Source organism: Lithobates pipiens, unplaced genomic scaffold (genome assembly GCF_037356315.1).
Source record: "Lithobates pipiens isolate NorthernLeopardFrog02 unplaced genomic scaffold, aLitPip1_a1.2 Scaffold_30, whole genome shotgun sequence".
Classification (NCBI taxonomy): domain Eukaryota; kingdom Metazoa; phylum Chordata; class Amphibia; order Anura; family Ranidae; genus Lithobates; species Lithobates pipiens.
In genome coordinates this window covers 134,440,507-134,447,374 of record NW_027507791.1, presented here as the reverse complement: position 1 = coordinate 134,447,374, position 6,868 = coordinate 134,440,507, and the positions used below count along the sequence as shown (strand labels likewise).

General features: G+C 38.9%; 1 pseudogene; it reads right to left on the bottom strand.

Annotated features, from left to right (window-relative positions):
- Positions 1 to 4,876: 4,876 nt before the first annotated feature.
- On the bottom strand, positions 4,877 to 5,170 carry LOC143942127 (small EDRK-rich factor 2 pseudogene; annotated as a pseudogene).
- Between the last annotated feature and the right edge of the window lie 1,698 nt (positions 5,171 to 6,868).

Below are 6,868 nucleotides of genomic sequence, written 5' to 3'. Positions count from 1 at the left end.
TTGTTTTACTGGACTTCCATCTAGATCAGTCAGGCCTGACTGCATAGGTAGATAGTGCTGGGTGTTAGTTTACCCATGCAGGGAAGTAGCTGAAAAAGGGCAGCGTTAGAGTTGCATAGCAATACTTTATTATGCTGATTACTCTGTTTATCTTTATTACTGGTTACTGCAGGGACCTGATTATGTGTTGCAATCCAAATGTTTGATTCATGTTATTCCTTTTATAAAACAACAAGTAAAGTCAGTTATATACTTTCAAAGATTGTCTATGAGCTTGAGTTACCCACGCACACACATATTTAGAGTATAAGTGATTTAATGTGTATTGCTAGATACTAACTGTGCCAGAGTGGGTAGTGCAGATTGCCGGGGGGTTGGCGGAGCTGTGCTCAGGACCCAAACCAAACTTGCGGCCCTCTTAAGTGAGGGTATCGCTATACTTAGGATAATGTGTAATGCACTTTGTTTTAGCCTTGTTGCCAGGCAGTCTGGTCACCAGGCTGGTTTAAGTGTTGAGTTAATTAATATGTTAATTAAACCATTGTCAGCTAGTAGTTGCTAGATGGAGAGCAGCATAGTTTATGCTGGTTGTTATTTAGTTATGTTAATTATAATTCTGTATGTTATGTGATTAATGTGATCAGCCTCGCCTGATTTTGCAGTATATAAATTCACTGTGAGCTTTCAAATAAACAGCTCCAGCTCTCATTTGTCGGCTAGTCTTGTATGCTATGTGGCTATAATATCGGGTATGTCCAGACTGGAGGAAACGGTATACTGACAGAAGCACTCAAGCAGGGTGCTGGGAAGGTTTCACCACATCATACATCCCAGGGGTCTTCAGGAGGGGAGGAGGGGCTTTTTCAGCTAAGCACATCCTCCTGCTTTCCCTGCCTGGGCTAAGGGAAGATAGATTCCAGGAAATAAATGCTACATAAACCATCTGCCCATACTCAAGCTGGCCATGGACAGAAATGCTGGGGGGGGGGGGGGTTCAAAGGGATTTCCAATCAGAATAAATGATGGGAACAATAATGGATGGATGAGTTTGCTTGGAAATATAAGAGGAAGTAAACCCTGATGAGTTTACTTCCTCTTTCATTCCATGCAAAGGCAAAGCATAATGGACTACTATTCATCGCATAGTAGTCCATTATGTGTCACTTACCTGACACAGGAGCCAGCGAAGTCGCCGCTGTCCCCTGTAGTCCGCCGCATCCATCTTCTTGGTGGGGTCTCACAGCTCCGCCGCTGTCATTCGGCGAAGCCGCGATGACGTCACTCCCACGCATGCGCACGGGAGCCTACACGCGCGGCAGCTCCGTCGTTGAGAATGCCGCGCTCAGTGCGCCTGCGCGCCGCTGTCTACGGCGCCGTAGACAGCGGTGCCTGTTTTCGGGCAAATATCTCCTAAACCATATAGGTTTAGGAGATATTTCTTGGACCTACAGGTAAGCCTTAATCTAGGCTTACCTGTAGGTCAAAGTGGTTTGTAAGGGTTTACAACCACTTTAAAAATGAATTAAATAGTGTTTTGGCTTGTGGTGCTCAAATGCAGTGAAGTGATTGTAAACTATATTTTTTTATAAATGGCAAACAGGTTTCTACTTACCTGTTCTGTGAGATGGAATTGCACAAAGCTGCCCCAATTCTTCCCCACCGGTGCTCCTAGCTCCTTCTTTTCTCTCATAGGAAGTCACTTATAGAAAACAGACACAGACAGCGCATCTCGGCCCAGGCCCCCGCTTGTCAGGATTTTACTGACAGCAGTGGTAAGTATAAAGAGGGATGAGGGGGCATACTGCTATTTAAACATTTTTTACCCTAATGCAAGCTAAAAATGTTTAGCCTTTATAACCACTTAATAAAATACTGCTTCCTGGCAAATATAATGTTTTAAAACCTTTTTTGCTTTGGTAACTCTCCATGCTCTTAGTGGTTGTCAATCCCTTATCTAGAACATGCCCATTATTGATTTCTAAGATTCACTGTCAGTTATTTGGTGAAATAATGATTTGAAATGATAATGAAACAGACCTTTTTTTATTTTTTATTAAGCTATGCAATTGATAATATTGAAAGCCTTCTGTCTTCTTGGTTGTGCAGCAATGGTAGCATTAAAAAGGAGAAAACGTATAGTCTTTGGTTTAGGTGTCCGAGCTGCTAAACAGAGGTGGATTTCACTTTCATGTCCTGGTAAAAAGCTTACCAATTGTAGATGCCAAGAAAAAAAATATATTATACTGAACTGCATGTGACTATTTAGAGCTAATCATTCCTGTAAATATTCATGAATAATATTATCTGTCTAGATGCATACCTCCCAACATTTTGAGATGGGAATGAGGGACACCTACTAGCAAATGTATGTAGGCATAGGACACTCCTCCTGCCACACCCCCATTAAAGGAGAATTAACCAAAATAAATAAATGTATTAATTTAATAAATCCATAAAGGCTTTTTTAACCACTACTAGTCCTTTATATTGGCTTTTAAAATTTACAAATGCAGCAATTTAGAAATTAGATGAAAGGTTTAGCACTGGAAAACACTTTTTGAAAGATAAAAAGTGCATATTATATACAACTATATAGATCAGACTAAAATGAGGACACATGAGGGGGAAAGAGGGACAGAGGGACATTGCTCAAAATCAGGGACAGTCCCTCAGAATCAGGGACAGTTGGGAGCTATGTATATTACTTAATCTTCCTCTAGTTGTAAAACACAGATAGCATAGTCGCCGGAGGAAGGGTTGAATGATTTTCTCTTACTTTCTGTTCTGACATTGGGCACATTTTTCTTTAATTTAGTTTTGGATAGAGTGATGAGAGATTGGAAAACCTTGCAGGTCCTTAGTGCTGTCTGTGCCACAGTTAGGAAGATTCGCCCTCTATATTCGTCCTATTTACTTTAATCACCAAGAGTGAAGGTGAAAGTAAATCGCATATTTTGGGTTGTCACCAAAACATGAACACAGAGGAAATTGACCAATGGCAACACTAGGTCTGCTGACCTTGGTGACAATCAGGGATTCCCTAACTTTGGAGGGATTTCATCTCTCTTCCGGTTTTGTATGTGGGACAGGAAGTGAAGGAAAATCTCATCAATGAGACACCGATGGAAAAAAAAGTTATGGCTTTAGTTCTAAATTGAAAGTCCGATTTAGGTGTTAAAATGAGAAGGAACACAATCATATCATCAGGCAGCAAAAACAAAGAACAACATTACATTAAACATGTACATTAAAGATAATGTTGCCTTGTTTTGTTTATTCTGGCACTATACAACTGTGTAATAATTTGATCACACCTGTCAGCCAATGCTGTGGAAATTCAGCATTCTGAAGAGAATGCACCCTAGGTTTCTGTGTGAATAACAAGCAAAAAATAGAATAGATTCCCAGAATGCCTGCTGCTTACTCTTACAGGCTGCCATTACATTGAAGTACAGCAGGAGCTCTAATCTATGACTGATGCATTGCATCTCAGAGTTATATGACAGTATAGCTTACATGTGGATCCAGTAGATGGTGATGTGTTTTGTAGCTGCTGGAGGTTGATATCTGTCAGTTCACAACAATAAACACGTCAACACCACCACTAATTTAGAATTTTACCAGCACAGTAAAATCATCTTTTAAATATAGTGTACTTAGTTTTTTTATGTAATTAATATACTTCATTTTTAGAATTGTAAATAGCTGAATGCCTTGTTTCACTTTACAAGAACAGCAAAGGTTGATTTAATATTACAACAGAGTTAAGTCAAGCAGGATGAAATGCTTTTAAGGATATAGTGTATAAGATTTTATTTCTAGTAACAATGTATCTGTGTATAAAAAGCAATATGCGCTTAACAATGATCCATGCTAGTATGCTAAAGTCCTTTTAATAAAAAGACAGCTTTTTAGTTTCATGTGGACGGCCAAGAAGCAAAATGTAAACAATTGAAAACATGTTTATGATGTATTTTAAATACTGTTTACCCAACGATCATATTGAGGCACCAAATTCTACTAATCTTCTTTCCTTTTTAAAGTGACATAATAGATATAATTTACATATGGCTGGATCAGGTCCAGGGTAAGAGTACAATACATACAGAGAGTTGCAGTATAATAAATTACATCGCTAAGGAGGTCTGAAACACTATCATGCAATCTGTAAAGTCTACTGGGAACAGGACCGCTGACATCAAATTTGCCAGATGATGGGAAATATGTGTTTCATTGAAGAATTAAGTGGCTAGCAACCTCACAGAAGTTTTCGCGTTTTCCAAAGGACATGGATGGAGAAAATCGGTAAGTAAAAGAATAAAGAAAGAGGGAAAGGAGAAGAGAAAAGAAAAAAAAAAAAAAAAGAAAACAAAGGGGGGGAGGGGTTAGGCACGCCATAGACAATTCGAAAAATAAACAATCTGTTGAATGAAAATCAAAATTGTTTGATTTTTCATACGATTATACCATCATTGTTTTGGAATTTTATCTGCAAAAACAAAAAAATTTTGTTTTTGTTTTTTTTCACGGAAAAAAAGTCACTTTATTAAATATTTGACAAGGTCTACCATGAATACAAAAATTACAGGTTACTTCAGTCATGGTAAAGCACCTTATTCAGCGATAAACTCAGTGACAGGCATTTGCAATAGCTGACTTAATCAATTGTAGATCAGCATGCAGATAAAGCTAAAAGGTAAAAAAAGGGGCCTGAATTTTGTGCAGGTTGGGGATTGAGTGGTGTATATTTATAATATGTACATGTGGAAGAAAGTTTTACGCTACTGTATTTTTTTTTGGACAAAAAGGAAACGGCTGGGAACAATGCACAGCGAGGAAAACAAAATGACTGCATCTGGGCAAACATTTAGCCAAATGTTTTTTTTCACGTTCTGTATGATAGATCTTCAGGTCATTGTCTTCTGCCTTTAGTCACACAGCGATCCGCAGATGCTATTTTGACTCATCTTTTTTCTCCGTAGCCTTTTTCTGTTTTTCCTGCATTATCTGAGCATCTCTCTGCTTTCGTGTAGCAGCTGATAATCCATCATCAGACTTCTTCGCCTTATCCTGAGTTTTCTTTAGATTCTTTGCTCGAGCAAGCTTGCGCTGGTTTCCACGAGTCATCACACAGCTCTCCCGTCGCTCGCCCTCCGCTCCGACAGCAACTTCCTCCAACATTTGTTTTTTTTCAAGCGATTAAATATACTTTGATTTATTGTCTTGAAATAATAATAATACTTGGATTATTATGTTAACCACTTGCTGACCGCCGCCTGTATATATACGTCGGCAGAATGGCACAGCTGGGCAAAGTAACATACCCACAATCGTGTCATAAAGCTGAAGAACAGGGGAGATGCCAATGTAAACACAGCATCTCCCCATTCTGCCTAGTAACTGGACACTGATCGTCTGCTCCCTTTGATCGGGAGCAGCGATCAGTGTTGTGTCACTGCTAGCCCATCCCCCAGACAGTTAGAAACATGCCCCAGGACACACTTAACCCCTCCCTAGCCCCCTAGTAGTTAACCCCTTCGCTGCCAGTGACATTTTTACAGTAGTCAATGCAATTTTATAGCATTGATCGCCGTATTAATGCCAATGGTCCCAAAAATGTGTCAAAATTGTCTGATGTGTCCACCATAATGTTGCAGTCATGATAGAAAATCGCTGATCGCCACCATTACTTGTTAAAAAATATATTAACAAAAATGCCATAAATCTATCCCCTAGTTTGTAGACGCTATAACGTTTGCGCAAACCAATCAATAAATGCTTATTGTGATTTTTTTTTACCAAAAATATGTCGAAGAATACGTATCGACCTAAACTGAGGGGAAAAAATGTTTTATATATATTTTTGGGGATATTTATTATAACAAAAAATTATGCGTTTTTTTCAAAATTGACCCTTTTTTGTTTATAGCGCAAAAAATAAAAAGTGCAGAGGTGATCAAATGCCACCAAAAGAAAGCTCTATTTGTGGGAAAAAAAGGACATCAATTTTGTTTGGGTACAACATCGCATGACCTCACAATTATAAGTTAAAGCGACTCACAAAATGTGCTCTGGTCAGGAAGGGGGTAAATCCTTCCAGGGCTGCAGTGGTTAGATATCTTTGCTTCACATACTTCCAGCCCCATCTGTTTGGATTCCTTGTTTTTTTTTTTTTTAAACAATAAATAATAATAAATAAAAAAAAAAATTGTTCTGATAATTTCCAACATGTTCCATCTGTTATTTTCTATGGCACACGAAAATCGGCCGTCGCTGTGGTCACACTAATGATTTTAAAATCAAACAACCGTTCTTTCTATATGAAATTATGTTTATTTTTCGATTTCATGTATGGCCTGCTTTAGTGGGTAATGTTAGGCTCAAAAAGCTCTTTATTTCACAGAAAAGGTGAAATGGATCCAGTAAAACCAAATTTTGCAAAAGCTGGCTTCCTGCTTGTGTAGCGAGCCTGTGAGTTCCTTCATGCACATGATATCATTTACAGTTCTGATCAATTGGTGCACTGTAGGAGGAAAGAAGAATTTTCATTGTGTTGGGATGCAGGCTCTAGCCACATTGTAGAGGTGATATTTATGTTTGAGGAGTAAGCTAAGGTGTAGTACGCAAGCGACCAGATCCTGCTCAAGAGAAAGATCTGTAAGTTCCTTGATCGGGGTGCATGCATCTTTACATCGTGCCAGAAGGGGAGAATTCATGGGTAATTTCAATGAGGCCCTTGTGGCTGCTTTTTCTCATGGTCTCTCAGATAACATCAAAGACAAGATAGCAGCCCGAGACATACCTACAGATCTGGAGAAGTTGATCACGTTTGCCATTCTGTTTGATTCCAGAACCGGAGAGAGACCTT